Here is a 15,376-nt window from a genome sequence, read left to right as displayed (position 1 = left end):
TGTTTTCCCTAAATATAGATTTCCTTGGTTATGAAATGAAATACAAAAGCATTTATTAAGCATCTACTGTGTAGCACATACTGTATTAGGTGCTTTTACAAATAGTCTCTCATTTGATCTTCTCTCTCTCTCTCTTTCTCTCTCTCTCTCTCTCTCTCTCTCTCTCTCTCTTTCTCTGCATTTAGTTAGTATTTTCCTTTCAAAAAGTTTAATAATATTTTTTCTAGTTATACATAAGAACAATTTTCAACATTTATCTTTTGAAAGATTTTGAAAGATCATTTTCATTTCATCATTTTTAGATGAGGCAAGCAATGTTAGATGAGTTATCCAGGATCACACTGCTAGGACATGTCTAAATCTGGATTTGAATTCAGCTCTTTCTGTCTCCAGGGCCAGCCTTCTATTTACTTTGCCACCTGCTGCTGTTGGCTGCAAACCCACCTTTTTCTGGATCCCTTATCTAGTAGAAAAAGCAGAAGTTGGTATTTTAGATGCTGAGAAAAGGTGATTTCTAGAAAACCAATTCACTTCCTGTAACAACTTGTGTTAGCGATCATAGGAATAGATTTTCCCAGAAGAGTTTATATGAGCAAAGAGAATTTGCAGAAAGGAAGCAGACAGCATCCAAAGAATGTTATTGGTAATTCTGACATACAAGATGCAGACCTGCCAGGCAGTCTGTTTAAGATTATTCATATTCAGTAATTATGAAGGATATTTGCAGTGGTGCAAGTTTTATATTTCCAAGCAAATTTTTGCCAAGGATGCTTCCAAATTACCCTCAGTCCCCAGAAACAATGCCCTTTGTGAGTATTTAATAAATATTTGAATGAATAAGTGAAGAAATGCTCTCCTCACACATCCTATGGGTTCCATAATATGGCCACTTATGAGTTACAAATCATAGCAATTCCTATTGGAGTTTATTGAGTCAGGGGCAGGGGTGACATAGTTTTATCACTGAGAGCTGAGCGGGAAGAGACATGAGACAAAGGAATCAGGAATCAATTGCAATAGTCCAGGTACAAGAAAATGAACATGGTGGCCATATCCAGAGGAAAAAAGGAATGGAATCACACTTAGGGACTTGGGACTCACTAGTTGTATTACAGTGAATAAATCACTTTAACCATGCAGGACTCCATTTCTTCATCTGCAAAATAGGGACAAGGAATACTTCTTCCACCCACCTTCACAAGGTTGTTCTGGGACACATGCTTTTTGGAAACTTTATTGCATCACAGATTTTCAAGTGTAATTATAGCACCTACCTCCCAGGTTGTTTTGAGGAACAAATGAGATCATATTTATAAAGCATTTAGCACAACTTATTTCTTAAGCACATAGTAGGTGCTTAATAAATGCTTATATTTGATCCTCTGTTTGGGCTTTTTAAAGACAGGTTACACTATCCCTTTCAGTCCTCTTACTTACACCTGACTTTTGTCCACATAATCCTTTAACACTAATCATCTTGCCGACCTTGCCACAACACACATTTCCCTAATCTGTTCATTTTGCCTGGCTGTCCTCCATGCCTTGAATGATCTTCCTCCTTCACTCTTTCTCCCAATTCCCTGACTTTCTTCGCATCTCAGAAAAAATTTCACTTTTTGTAAGAAGCCTTTCCTAATCCCCCTTAAGACTACCACCATCTTCCTTTTAAAATTACCTCTCATTTATTCTGCATATTTTCATGTTGTTCCCTCCCTCCCATTTCCCTGTTAGATTGCAAGCTCCTTGAGGGATTATCTTTTGCCTTTATAACCCTAGCGCTTCTTCAACTCTTGTGCTTGTGGATCGATTCAGGTGGGGCACCAGCCCGATTCTCATCCCCGGTGACATGGTACATGTCAAGTTTAAAACAATGCTCCAGTCAGGTTTTGCCTGGCAGTTGTTGTCCAGAACCAGCCGGCTCTGCTCATAAAAGAAAGGGGGTTGTGGGCGTGATCTGAGCCAGAGAAAAACCACAGTAGGTTTTTGATCCAGCAAAGGTTCTGTTCCTCTCGTAAGTTCCCAGTATCTCAGGCTTCAGATCAGTGCCCTAAAGTGTTTCTTCCTAACAGATAAGCTGGAGCTTTGTAGCAGTTGAGCTGACTTTGAAGATAGGTTGAGTTCCTTCTAGGAGGTGGGGAAACGACAATGCTTTTGAAACCGCAAGACAGACTCAGTTCAATAATGCATGTCCCAAAAAGCTGAACCCATTAGCTCACAGTCTGGTGCAACTTGCAGTCCAGAGGGTGGTCCTAAAAAATTTATCGTCTGCTATTTTCTGCTCCTCTGTGATGCGGCTGTACTGCTCCTCTGGGTTACAGCCTTCCTTTCTAAGATAATCCAGGGCCCCTTTCCAATTTCAAGCACGGTGAACAGCTGTCCACACCAATTAAGGTCTGGCTGGAGCGCTGGTACCTGATAAAACCAAGATTAGAGATCCATCCTGTTCCTTTAATTGACGGGGGCTATTTCGTTGTTCTTGTTGTTGTTGGACCACATTTTTTATTCTTTTGCTGCAAGTGGACGAGCCTCCCCAGGTGGCTAATTGGGATTGTCACAGGGGTTAATTCTGAGCATGTCAGAATCACTCAGCTTTCTGCTTGTTGGTCAGTGAGCTGCATGAAGCTAGATTTCCAGAAAGGTTAGAAAAATCCCCCGTTTGAATGATCTGCAAGGACCTTTTCTATTTCAGGCAGTTCTTTTTTATTAAGAGGTTAAGAAAGAAAGACAACACCGGAGCAGTCGTTGGAAGGGGTTTTGCAAAGACACTTTCTTGCCACAGACTCGAATTCCCCAGAATAATAAAAACAATAACAATGGCTGGCTATATTTAGCCATTTAAAGTTTGCCAAGTATTTTACTCACATTATAACTGAATTGGTTCTCACTAGGTATTATTCATATTCCCAATTTAAAGATGAAGAAACTGAGGCTGGTGTTTAAATGATTCAGCTTAGAGCCAGAGCTGGCAAGTGTCTGAACAAGAATTTGTTCCCAGGTCTTCCTGACTCGGGGCTCAGGCTCTCTCCACTACACCATGCTGCCTCAGAGAAACCAGATGTTCCTGGCTTGGTTGGTGCCAGGGAGTGGTGCTGGGAAATGAGTAGGAGGCAAAGAATAGCGTCTCAGGAGGCTGACGTTTCTGAGTTATGGTGCTGCTGTTAGTCAGTGCCCTAAGTTTGGGGGATGAACTTTTGAGAGGTGGTTTCCATTCTTTCAGGCAGCACACCAGAGAAGGGCTCTCACTTGAAGAAAAATCCCATGTTTCAATTTGATAGAACAAACAATTATGGAGCACCTACTTTGTGCAGGTAGAACTAAGTTAAAAGACATCTGGGTCCTTAAGGACTTTAGGACAGGAGAAATACAAGCTATCTATACACATAAATACCCAATGTTCTGTGAGAGTTTATGGAAAAGAGATAATTTAAATCAATTAGAAATTTACATTTTAAAAGCAAATTCTTTGCTTTGGGGGGGGGGAGTTTTGTATAATCTCTTATGAGCATTATCTGTTTACACACAGGTCAATATTTGAATTTAGTCTAGTTTTGGGAATGTGAAAAAGTGGTTAAAGAGTCTTGGCCCCAGTTCCCTCTCAGGTTGCTATGTTAGAGCAAATCTTTTCCCTCTCTCTAGTTGTAAAATTAAGAACTAGATTATCTCTAATGTCCTACCAGTGTCAAGCACGTGAATCATTACCAGTTAAAGAATTATCATAAAGAAAGAGAAAGCATCGCTGAAATGCAACTATTTGAAAACTTACACATAAATAGATCCCTTCCCTCCTTGTGCTATTGGTCAGTTATATAGTCATGTCTGACTCTCTATGGCCCCATTTGGGGTTTTCTTGGCAAAGATTCTGGAATGGTCTGCCATTTTCTTCTCCAGCTCATTTTAGAGATGAGGAAGCTGAGGTAAACAGGGTTAAGTAGCTTGCCCAGGGACACACAGCTGATAAATGTCTGAGGTTGGATTTGAACTGAGCTCTTCTTCCTAACTTCATGCTTAGCACTCTATCCCCCTGAGACACCTAGCTGCTGCCTCCTCTCTAGAATGTTACATAAAATGAGGTATATCCATATTAATGCTTTCCATCAATTATAAAAATTCAGTCATAGTTCTGAATTCAGTTTATTAAATAAAGTTTTAACAAATGCTTTAAATGATGAATAAAAATTCTTTAAATGATAAATAAAAATGCTTTAAATAAAGCATTTATTAAATATCTTCTATGCTTCCATGAGGCTATAAAGACAAAATGAAACCGTCTGTTTGCCTCAATTTCCCCATCTGTAAAATGAGAAAGAAATAGTTAGCCCCTCCAGTATCTTTGCCAAGAAAATCCCCAAAAGGGGGTCACAAAGTCAGATAAGATTTAAAAACAATTAAAAACAAAATGTGTGTATATAGACATGTGTGCAGGTGTCTGTATATAGATGCATGTGTGTTTGTACATGTGTATATGTACTGCGTAAATAGTCATGTATATATGCATAGGAATATGTAGCAGATGTATATAAATTATAATTGCATTTCAATATAATTGGTTTCCTTTGTAATCCTTTGTATTTTATTTTATGCATTTAAAAACATCATTCTCACAAGGGGTCCATAGGCTTCAATAGACTGCCACTCTGGTCTGTGCCACAAAAATGATGAAGAACCTCTTTTTTCACTTAATAATATTTTATTCTTTTCCAATAACATGAAAAGATAGTTTTCAACATTCATTTTTGTAAAATTTCGAATTCCAAATTTTCTCTTGCCTTCCCTAAAACAACAAACAGTCTGATATAGGTTATAGATGAGTAATCCTATTAAACCTATTTCTACATCAGTCACATTGTGAAAGAAAAATCAGAACAAAGGGAAAAACCATGAGAAAAGGGGGGGAAAGTAAAAATAATATGCTTCTTTCAACATTCAGTCTCCATAGTTCTTTCTCTGGATGCAGATGGTATTTTGCATCCCAAGTCTATTAGAACTTTCTTGGATCAGTTTTGCTGAGGAGAGCTAAATCTATCACACTATATTACTGTTATTATGTATAATGTTCTCCTGGTTCTATTCATTTCACTCAGCATCAGTTCATGTATGTCTTTCCAGGTTTTTCTGAAATCATCCTGCTGGTCGTTTCTTATAGCACAATAGTATTTCATTCCATTCATATACCACAGCTTAGAACCCCTATCTTATAGTTCAATTTTCTTTTTTTCTTTTTCTTTTTGAGGCAGTTGGTTAAGTGCCTTGCCCAAGATCACACAGCTAGGAAATATGACGTGTCTGAAGTCCTCCTGACTTCAGGGCTGGTGCTCTATTCACTGTGCCACCCAGCTGTCCCTAGAACCCCTATCTGAAAGACATTCAGGAGGTGTGAAGTTGACTTGCACAAGAAAGGGTCAAGTCAGACTTCTGCTTTAGGACTATGAGTGTGACAGCATTTTGGAGGATGGATTCCAGAATAGAGATTTCCAAAAAAGGAAGACCAATTTTTTTCTCTCAATAGCATTCTAGTTCTCCCTCTGGATGAGAGATTTTCCATTCCAAGTCTACTGGAATTGTCTTGGATCACCACATCCTGAGAAGAGCTAAATCAGTATCATGGTTGATCACAAAATCTTGTTGTTACTTTGTATAATGTTCTTCTAGTTCTGCTCACTTCACTCAGCATCAGTTCATGTAAGTCTCTCCAGACTTTTCTGAAATTAGACTGTTCATCATTTCTTACCGAACAATAATATTCCATAACATTCATATACCACAACTTATTCAGCCATTCTCCAATTGATGGGCATCCACTCAGTTTCCAGTTTCTGGCCACTACAGAAAGGGCTGCCACAAACATTTTTGCACATGTGGGTCCTTTTCCCTTCTTTAATATCTCTTTAGGATATAAGCCCAGTAGAAACACAGCTGGATCAAAAGGCGTGCACAATTTGACAGTTCTTTAGGCATAGTTCCAAATTTTTCTCCAGAAGGGTTGGATCATTTCAAAACAGGGAGACCAATTACTAAGCAATTTGCAGTGTTCCAGGTGAGAGATGGTGAGGCCGTTATGTAGAAAGAAGGAATGAGAAGAGAATGTGTTTCAAACATACTTAGCTGTCAAAGACTTCATTGCTGTGGATAGAAATAGAATTGGTTAGTGACACACTTTGTCTGACAGAGTCCTTTCCTTCCTTCCCTCCAACCCCCCAAAGCAGGTGAGTCCATTGTAGCAACTCTGCCTTGACCACTAGGGAGATCCCCTGCCTGATGTTTCACAAACCAAGGATTGTCTCAGTATGTAGTACCTTCCCCTTTTCCCAGGGGACTAGAATATAGGGTTCTGGATAGTTAAGCCAACCCCTAGCCAGGGATGGGGCAGCTTTCTATACTTATTATCTCTCAGATCAGTCCACAGTGATTTACCAGTCTGCAAAACTCTGGTCCTTAATTCTTAAAACCCACAAACTTAAAAACAAACAAAAACCTTCCACATCTGGCCTGCCCCTTCCAAACCTAGTTTCAGTCTTCTTTCTGGCAGATTTGATGCCACTTTGTAATAATGGAAAGGATGTCAAAAGTTATTTGGTCCTATTCCTATCCATATGGTATATATCCCCATGAGCTTCTATTTAAATACCTCCATTGACAGAGAACTCACTACTTCTAATTGTTAAGTAATTTTTCTTTGCATTGGAGAGAAAGTAGCTCACCACTCACATCTGGACAGTTTTTTAGGCACGGAGAAAATAAGGCTTCCAGTTAGCGAGTGGGGCTTTTGCTGAGATCATATTTTGTAGGCAGGTTTAGTTGATTTAGTATAACAAATGCTCATTAAAAACCTGCTGTGCGCTGGTTCCTGTACCTCCTAGGGGAGGTACAAAGATAAATAATATGTGGTCCTAGCTCTTAAGGAGTCTTAGGAAGAGAGATGACACAACACTAATATGTATATTACAAAATAGAGCATATAATAAAAATACAGCACCTAACAAGCATTTATTAAGCACCAGTTCTGTGCCATACTCTGTGCTAAGTGCTAAAGAAGGAATTGTCCTCAATCTCAAAGAGCTTCTATCAGAGTAGAAATCTCCATTTATAGGTATGTACAGAAGAAGTATGTTCAGGACAAATACAAAGTTCAGAGGGATAGGAAAAGCCTCATGTCAAAAATGATTCCTGAGGGATGAGGCAGAGGTGTGTGGGTTCCAGGGGTGGAGGACAGCTAGTACAAAGATGTGGAGGTAGGAGATGGGGTATTATGTATGAGGAGCAAAGAGAAAGCCAGTCTGGATGGATGAGAAGGAAACTAAAGTATAATGAGATTGAAAAGATAGTTTGAGGGCAATTTGTGACAGGCTTTAGAAACCAAAGGGGGGAATTTATATTTGAGTTGCAAAAAGCTGTAGAGGATAGAAAGAAGGAATTATCCTTACCACCTGGAAGGATGAGAAAGGCATCACAGAGGAGCAGAATCACTTCAACCTTGAAGGGTGGGTAGGATTTCAACAAGCTGAGAGAGCAAGAACAGCCTTCCAAGGATGTGGAGGTGAGACAATACAATCTGGATCCCTGTCCCATTTTCATCATTGACTTCTTCTCTGGCTTGTTTTGTGGTCAAACTGTAAAAGGCTGAGTTGTGAAAAGAAGGTATGGGGCTTTCCATCTGGAATCAACTTCTCTCTTCCCCATCTGCTAGCCCAGGGAAACCACACCCTGTCTTATGGACTGGATTTCCCAGGGAGTGACTGAATCCCACGTTCTGTGAATCTTGGGGCCTGATGGCTTGAAACCTGGCCTGAGAATGCCCACGTCCTAGACAACATGGGGGAAATGTGGATGGCCTGTTCAACCCTTTGTTGTCACCACCTCCTGGCACTCACACTGATCCACAGTGGAAAAAAAGAACAAAAAGGGGAAAAAAACATATCTGGGTGTTGTCGTGCTGGAACTGGGGAAAGGCTAATTGTGACCTATTCTGGAGATTAGCTTTCAAAACACATTCTTATAAATTTTCAGTCAGGCAATAACCAAGACCATTCCAGTCCTTGATGCCAGCTCACGGTGGGGAAAACTTTGGGGATCGGAGGGAAAAGAAGGACAGGGAACAGAACCGTGGGCCAGATCTGCCTTAGAAGGTTGCTCTGTCCCAAAGGCAAATGAAGAAAGGGACCTTTACTTACCTAGAACATTTTCTTTATTAGAGGAGCTTCCCTTTCACATCTTCCTCTGGATGATCTAAGATGTGGAATTGTCATTTTATCTATAGACTGAGGAGGAAGGTTTTGAGGAACATACCGAGGAATCCAATTCCCTAACAGTCACCTCCTTTGTTGGAGAAATTAGGAAAAATAGTGACCAGAAAACCCGGAAAGCTTGATTTGTATTCCCTCTTTGGGCAAATTACTCTGAGCCTCAACTTTCCTAATGTTTGAAATGGGGGTGATATAATTTGTCTTGCCTGCCTTACAGGTGCTTATGGGCAGTGATACTGTAAATCATAAACTGTAGCCTTGGAAATAGGTGTTCTATGGAGTAGTGGGTTTCCCTTTGGCTGTAATATCAAAGCTGAGTCAGCTGTCTTTAAGATAGTAACAGCAGTCCCCTTCTGAGGCACTTTTCCATTTACAAAACAAGCACTTTTCAGATTCCATAGTTCCATGCATCTCTAAACCTATAATTCATGATCATCATGATAACTCCCTGAGGTAGATAGCATATGAATTATTATCCTCATTTTAGAGATGGAGATAAGTGCTCGCAAAGGGACAAAGAGCCTTTCTCTTTTTTAATAATCCATTTTATTGATATCCATCACAATCATTCCCCAACTCCCCCCCCTACTCATTACTTCCTTGTGATAAAGAAGAAACTAATCAAAAATATCTTCTACAGAAACCTTGTCTGATAGGTATGCTATGTCCTTTTCCTGCAGTCCCCCACCTGTATTCTTGGAGGAAGGAGGATGCTTCATTATGTCATCATCAGGATTTTCAAGGATTTTTCCAGCATTCAGCATTCAGCTTCCTCTTGTAGAGATCATTCTCTTGTTTCCATTTATTCTTCTCTTCACTTGTTCCTACAAATCTTTTTGTGTTTCTTCAATTTCCTCATATTTGTTCATTCTTGCTACAAATTGACATTCTGTTATATTCCTATAACATTGTTTCTTCCATCCATTTCCCCAGAGGCTGGACACCCCTCTGCTTCTGGTTGCTATCGCAAGGAATAGTATTTTGGTATTTATGAGGTGTTTGTTTCTGTCTTTTGATTTTCTGGGGATATATTGTGATGTCTTTTGCATTTTATCGATTATGAGGGATTAGACTAAATAAGAATAGAGGGCTTAATGTGACCCCTCCAAGTGACTTGTAGTGTGGAGACAAGAACATCCCAAAAGCCATTTCCCCTAATGATTCTGAACTAGCCATGTCAAATATAAAGGCTCAGATGTCTTTAGATAGCAAAAGAAATGTGGTTATTGGGTTCAACCTGAGTGTTGCCTAATCTATGAAACTTTCCCTGATCCATTTCCCCTAAAGTCATTAATGCTTCTTTCCCCTTAACACCCCAATAATAAGGTCCTAGAGCTGACTTTAGAGCTGAAAAGACCTTAAAGACCATTTAATCTAATCTCATTTTTCAGATAAATATTCAGAGCCACAGCTATATAAATGCTTAAATATTGTTCAGCTATTTCTTAGTGGTATCCAACTCTTTGTCACCCCCATTTGGTGTTTTCTTGGTAAGATACTAAGTGGTTTGCCATCTTTTTCTCCAGCTCATTTTTTTTTACAAAGGAGGAAACTAACTTCAAATCTAATACTCTTATCTCCCTGAGCCATCTATCTAAATCCCTCATATTGCACTTGAATCGAACCTCGTTTGTGAAAACAGGGACTGTTTTTGCTTTTTCCTTTGAATCCCTAGCATTTAGCAAATTGCCTGGCAAATAGTTGTATTGTAATTAGTAATAATGATATTAATAACAATAATAGCAAGTGCTTTATAAATACTTGCTGATTGATTTATATCATTCTGCATTAAAATGATTTATGTAGTTAGTGGGTTCTTTGTGAGTTCTTTGAAGATGTGAATTATGTCTTATTTAATCTTTAACTCCCTTTCTTCCTTAATTCATAGCATTGAATTTAAAGTTGAAATTAAAGTGAAGAGTGGACTATGTTGGCACTCACCTATGATCCCTGTTACCAGGGATGTGAGGATGGTGGCTAGCTTGAGCTCAGAAGTTTTGAACTTCAGGATATATGCTAAGTATAGCCCCCAAAATGATAAGTAAGGAGCCACCAAGCTGCCTAATGAGGGATGAACTGATCCAAGACCAAGGAGGAGTAAAATTTGGGGCCCTTGAGCAGCCCCTACCATTCCAGCCTGGGTGAGATAGGGAGAATTGAAGCAGAAGGAAGGAGGAAGGGAGAGAGAGAGATGTGGATTGAAGGAAGAAAAAAATAACATTTCTCTACAGAACAACTTGGATAAAATATAGTTGAAAAAGCCTTAATGATGCTGTAGTTCAATTCCCTCTTTTTTACATAGGAATAAAATATATCCTGAAGAGAAGGAAACAGTTACTTCAGGTCTTACAAAATTGAAACTCCTGTGACTCTAAATTTGGTGCCCTTTCTGGTAATCTGTACAAATGTTACCTAAGGGCTTTGAGTCATGTTCCAGTAATTGACAGCGTGTCCTATACTAAGGCATCCTACATCCTCATTCCATAAGACCATAAGATTATTGACTTAAACCCAAAAAGGCCCCTTAGAAGTCTTCAAAGACTCTTCAGATAATGAAGTTGAGGCCCACAGAGGAGCAGCTTATCCAGAATCACACAACTAATAAATATGCGAGATAGTCCTTGGGTAGTCCCAAGTCCATCACTCCATCCATAGTGACTCAAGATAATGACAGCAAGACTTTCCTTCAAATGCTGCTGCCATCAGAGCTGACAGAAGGGAGGAGAAAAATTAATCACATAATCTCTCAGACAATAAAATGTTTGTTAATGAAAAATCCAATATTGCTTCAAACATATGCTTAATTGATTTCAGGTTCAAGAGCAAGTTTTCCTTGATGACCATATAGAGCTAAGTCCTCAACAAATTCTTCCTAGTCATTTATACCCAGCCTTAAATAGGGTTTTAATATCCCCCAACAATGTAGTAGACGCTTCATTTAAAAAATAGATCGGAGGAAATCCAATATCATTATTTTGTATTGAGTTACACATACACAGTATAATTATTGCTAGCTGACAGACATGAGCGGATTACAGCACAAGGGTGGAAATCAAATATAATTGGAAAACAAAAGGATTTCCTCTCCTCTGACGTTGGCCCTGGGTTCCTGTGCTGCCCTTCGGCCTCCCTTCCGATTGTGGACAGTCCTTCTTGAGGAACCAGTTTGCTCCCAAGTTGCATTTGGCTACAGAACAGGTATTGTAACTGGACAGGCTTTTCAGAAGCTGATCCAGCTACATTTCATGCATTCCAGAAACCCTTGAGGAACGGATGAGAGTAGGCAAACAAATATTAAGCCTGTGATTAAAAGAGAACAGTACCAAAGATTGGGGTGCGTGCCTTGAGTTTTGCTTTTTGCTTTTATTCATTTTTGTCCCCTTTCCCTCCCACCTACCCCAAAACTGGAATGCCCTTCCCCCAGCTAAACAAAACTTAGCTGCCTTTCAAGGCCCAGTTCTGGCCTTCAATCAAAGAATCATAGATTTATAATTAGTAAGAAAGGTAAGTGTCCTTTGTAGGGTCACACAGGTAATACTCACTAGGCACTTAGTCTTACTCTCAAATAACTTACACTCTAAAGAATATGGAGAGGGAAGGGAGGATAAAAAGCACTGTACAAATGTATTATGGCATTTTTAAAAAATAGATTTTTATTGCTATATTTCTGTATTTTGGCTCTCTCTTTCCTTTTAATATGAGGAATATACAGGCCAAAGGAGGAAAGTGCCCGACCTGAGGTTATACAAGGTTCTAAGGAGCAGCAATTAAGCTTTTCCCAGAATTCCATACCATTTTATCAGCCAACAAATTATCGGCAGAGTTAGGCCTAAAACTACCCCAGCTCCTCATTCAGAGCTCTGTTAGACCAGGACTTCTTAAACTTGTTCCATTCATGACCGCCTTTCACCTGAGAAACTTTTACACAATCCCAGGTATGTAGGTATATAAAATAGGTGAGAGAATCAAACATTTACTAATAATAAGTCATCACTTCACGACCCCCACATTCAGTAATAAGACCCATATGGGATTGTACCATAGTTTAAGAATCTGGGTGCTAGACCACACCATTTGTGATCTGTTTCATCAAGTCCTTCAAGGTAATGGAGGCCTCCCAGCTTTCAGGTGTCCTGAATTAAATCAAGTTTCTTTCTGAAATCAACCCTGTCCACAAAGTCCCTGGGTTGCCATGTGACCAGAGAGGCTGGAGAATGGGGGGCGTGGGGGGGGGGCCTTCACCCAGTGCCCAGCACAGTGGGGAGGTCCGTCATGGAAAGAAAGCCATTTTCTGCTGTTCTCTCAACATCTCCAGGCTGGTTTGGCCTGTTTAAAATATTTAAGGCTGGCCTCTTTAGCTCAGCACGGAAGGGTATTCCAGAGCCTTACCTGCCATCAGAACTGTCAGTCTGCATTAGTTCTAGCTCTTGGGCTGTGGAAGGCGATTAGATCATATGTTTTTGTATTAAAGATGGTTGATTTATAGAGCTATGTCATTACAGCAGTTTTATTAAACCAGGTTACTGTCCCCAAGGGGAGGCTTAACATGGAGTGCTATTTATGCACAGATGCCTCTGTCATTTAAGGGGATTGTTAAAACTGTACTTTAATAGCAGAATAACAAAATCCTCCTTCAGCCAGCCTGTTTGTTCAGGGGTGAGCTCACTCGACAAGCAGACTGTGCCTAGAGCTGGCACATCAACACACCGTCCTCTTAATTGCCACAGAAATTAGAGGAATAACAACATAAGCACGAAACCTTTTTTTTCTTTAAGGGAGTAAAAAAAATTTTAAAAAACAACTTCACAAGCAAGAACCAGCCTTGCGTGTTCTGGCTACTTCCTTTTGACTAATGTTATGTTTCAAGCCAGTTACTGCCAGAGAATTCATCCACTAGGTAGCTGTTGTCCTCTTTCCAGGTAAAAGTCAAGGGTGACCTTGGAATATCAGCCATCTTTCATTCTGCTGCTTCTAAGGAAATGTGACTGCCTGCTACTGTAGGGGCAGAAGGAAACACTGGCGAATTCCTCTTCTGATGGGCATTTGTTTTATGTGCCATTAATGTGTGTGACCACACTGGCCAGGAGGAGATTCACTAAGTAGGGAGTACAGCACTGACCTCAAGTTGCCTTTTTCAAGTGCTACTCTCATTCATTCATTCAACAAACATTTTGTTAAGTACCTGTGTATGTCCAGAGTATTGTGCTTTAGAGCGAGGTGGCACCTGGGACAAGAGACATAAAAAGGAAATAAGATACAGAGTCCCTGCTCTCAAGACATTTGTTTAAGGTAAAGATTATCTAATCTGGGGGTTCCTAAACTAGGATCCAAGTTCCATGGTAGATTTCAGGGGATCCTTGAATTTATGGGGAAATTGCATCTTTATTCTCTCTCTCTCTCTCTCTCTCTCTCTCTCTCTCTCTCTCTCTCTCTCTCTCTCTCTTTCCCCTCCCTCCTTCTCTTTTTTCTCTCTCTTTCCCTTCCCTCCTTCTCTCAATCTCTCTCTCTCATTCTTTCTTTTTCCTTCTCCTCTCCTCTCTCCTCTGTGTCTCTCTTTGTGTCTTTCTCTGTCTCTGTCTCTCTGTGTCTCTGTCTTTCTCTACCTCTCCCCTCTGTGTCTCTCTCTGTCTCTCTGTGTCTGTCTCTGTCTCTTTCTCTGTCTCTCTGTCTCTGTGTGTGTGTGTTTCTGTCTCTCTCTCTCTCTCTCTCTCTGTCTCTCTGTCTCTCTCTCTTTCTGTCTCTGTCTGTCTCTCTCTCTCTGTCTGTCTCTCTCTCTTTCTCTCTCTTTCCTTCTCCTCTCTCTCTCCCCTCTGTGTCTTTCTCTGTCTCTCTGTATCTGTGTCTGTGTCTGTATCTGTCTCTCTCTATCTGTCTCTCTCTGTCTCTGTCTCTGTCTCTTTCCTTCTCCCTCTCCCTCCCCCTCTCCCCTCTGTCTTTCTCTATCTTGGCCAGACTGAAAATGCAGTGGCCATCACTCATGGGCCCGATGCTAATACTGATTGGCACTGCCACAGAAGAAAGAACGCACTCTGTTTTTCCTCCCTGGGGCAAATCCTCCCTTTTTAGACAACCTGCTGGTGTTCTGTTTCCCTTCTATTTTTTATGCCCCTATTATAGCTCAGAACTCCTAAACTCGAAGGATCTACTAGCCTCAGCCTCCCCCAGGAGCAACGCTTATGAAAGTGTCATACTCATGTGGCTTTCACTAAAGTTCTAATTGAAATTAAGCCTTTCCTTTACTAAAGAAAGTGCATTAAAAAAAGTTATTCTGAGAAAGGATCCATAGACTCCACCAGACTACCACAAAGGACCATCACAAACACACACACACACACACACACACACACACACACACACACACTTCAGAACTCTTAGACCACCCAATTCCCTGATTTTGCTTAGAAGAAAACAGACCCTACTATATACAATATAATATCTGCCTCATTGTGCACCAGGAACAATTATCAATCACTTAGTTAAGCAGTGAATCAGATGGTCCATCTGGAAAAGCAGCTCTTTCTCCCCCCACCTCCAACACTGGCATTTCAGTAAGTGTTCTGAAAGTTGGGCACAGCCCTGCCTTGGCAAAGTGCTCCTTTAGTGAGTTCAACTAACTTTATTAATGCCCAAGGTAATATATAATTTGTGCCAGCTGGTGACAGAAAGAATTGATTAAAGCTGAACTCTTCATTCGGCTTAACAAGGGGCGATTTCATGCCATGCTCAAGCCCCGGCATTGTCTACACCTTTGTCCCCACTCCCCTCACTTTTTAAAAGGAGTGTGTGGACTTGATACCAGATGTCTTACTGGCATTTCTGGAACCTGAAGGTTGCTGTTCAACCAGATAAGCTATTTGGGTTTTTTCTCTCCCTTCCCTAGAGGGCTCCCACTAGCCTTGGATGACCTCAAAGAACCCTGACAGAGGGTCTGTACCAAGCAGAGGGTGCTGTAGAAAGTATGTGTACTTCCAAGAGGGAGGAATCACACTAGAGTGGAAACCTTACCAGGTTTAGAGTTAGAAGGCTTGGATTCAGATATGGGCTTTGCTACTTTCAGGGTATGACCTGGAACACATCACCCCCTCAGATTTATCATCTTATAAAATGAAAGAAATGGAGCAGATGACCTTGAAAAT

The 15,376-nt window shown here is 40.4% G+C and overlaps 1 protein-coding gene across 3 annotated transcripts in view; it reads left to right on the top strand.

Annotated features, from left to right (window-relative positions):
* Nucleotides 1-15,376, top strand: part of SULF2 (sulfatase 2) — a 135,988-nt gene that overhangs the window by 26,029 nt on the left and 94,583 nt on the right. The gene's annotated exons all lie outside the window — the stretch shown is intronic.

Source organism: Sarcophilus harrisii, chromosome 2 (genome assembly GCF_902635505.1).
Source record: "Sarcophilus harrisii chromosome 2, mSarHar1.11, whole genome shotgun sequence".
NCBI classification, from domain to species: Eukaryota; Metazoa; Chordata; class Mammalia; order Dasyuromorphia; family Dasyuridae; genus Sarcophilus; species Sarcophilus harrisii.
Note: the sequence above shows the minus strand (reverse complement) of the source record. Positions and strands in the feature narration are given on the sequence as shown.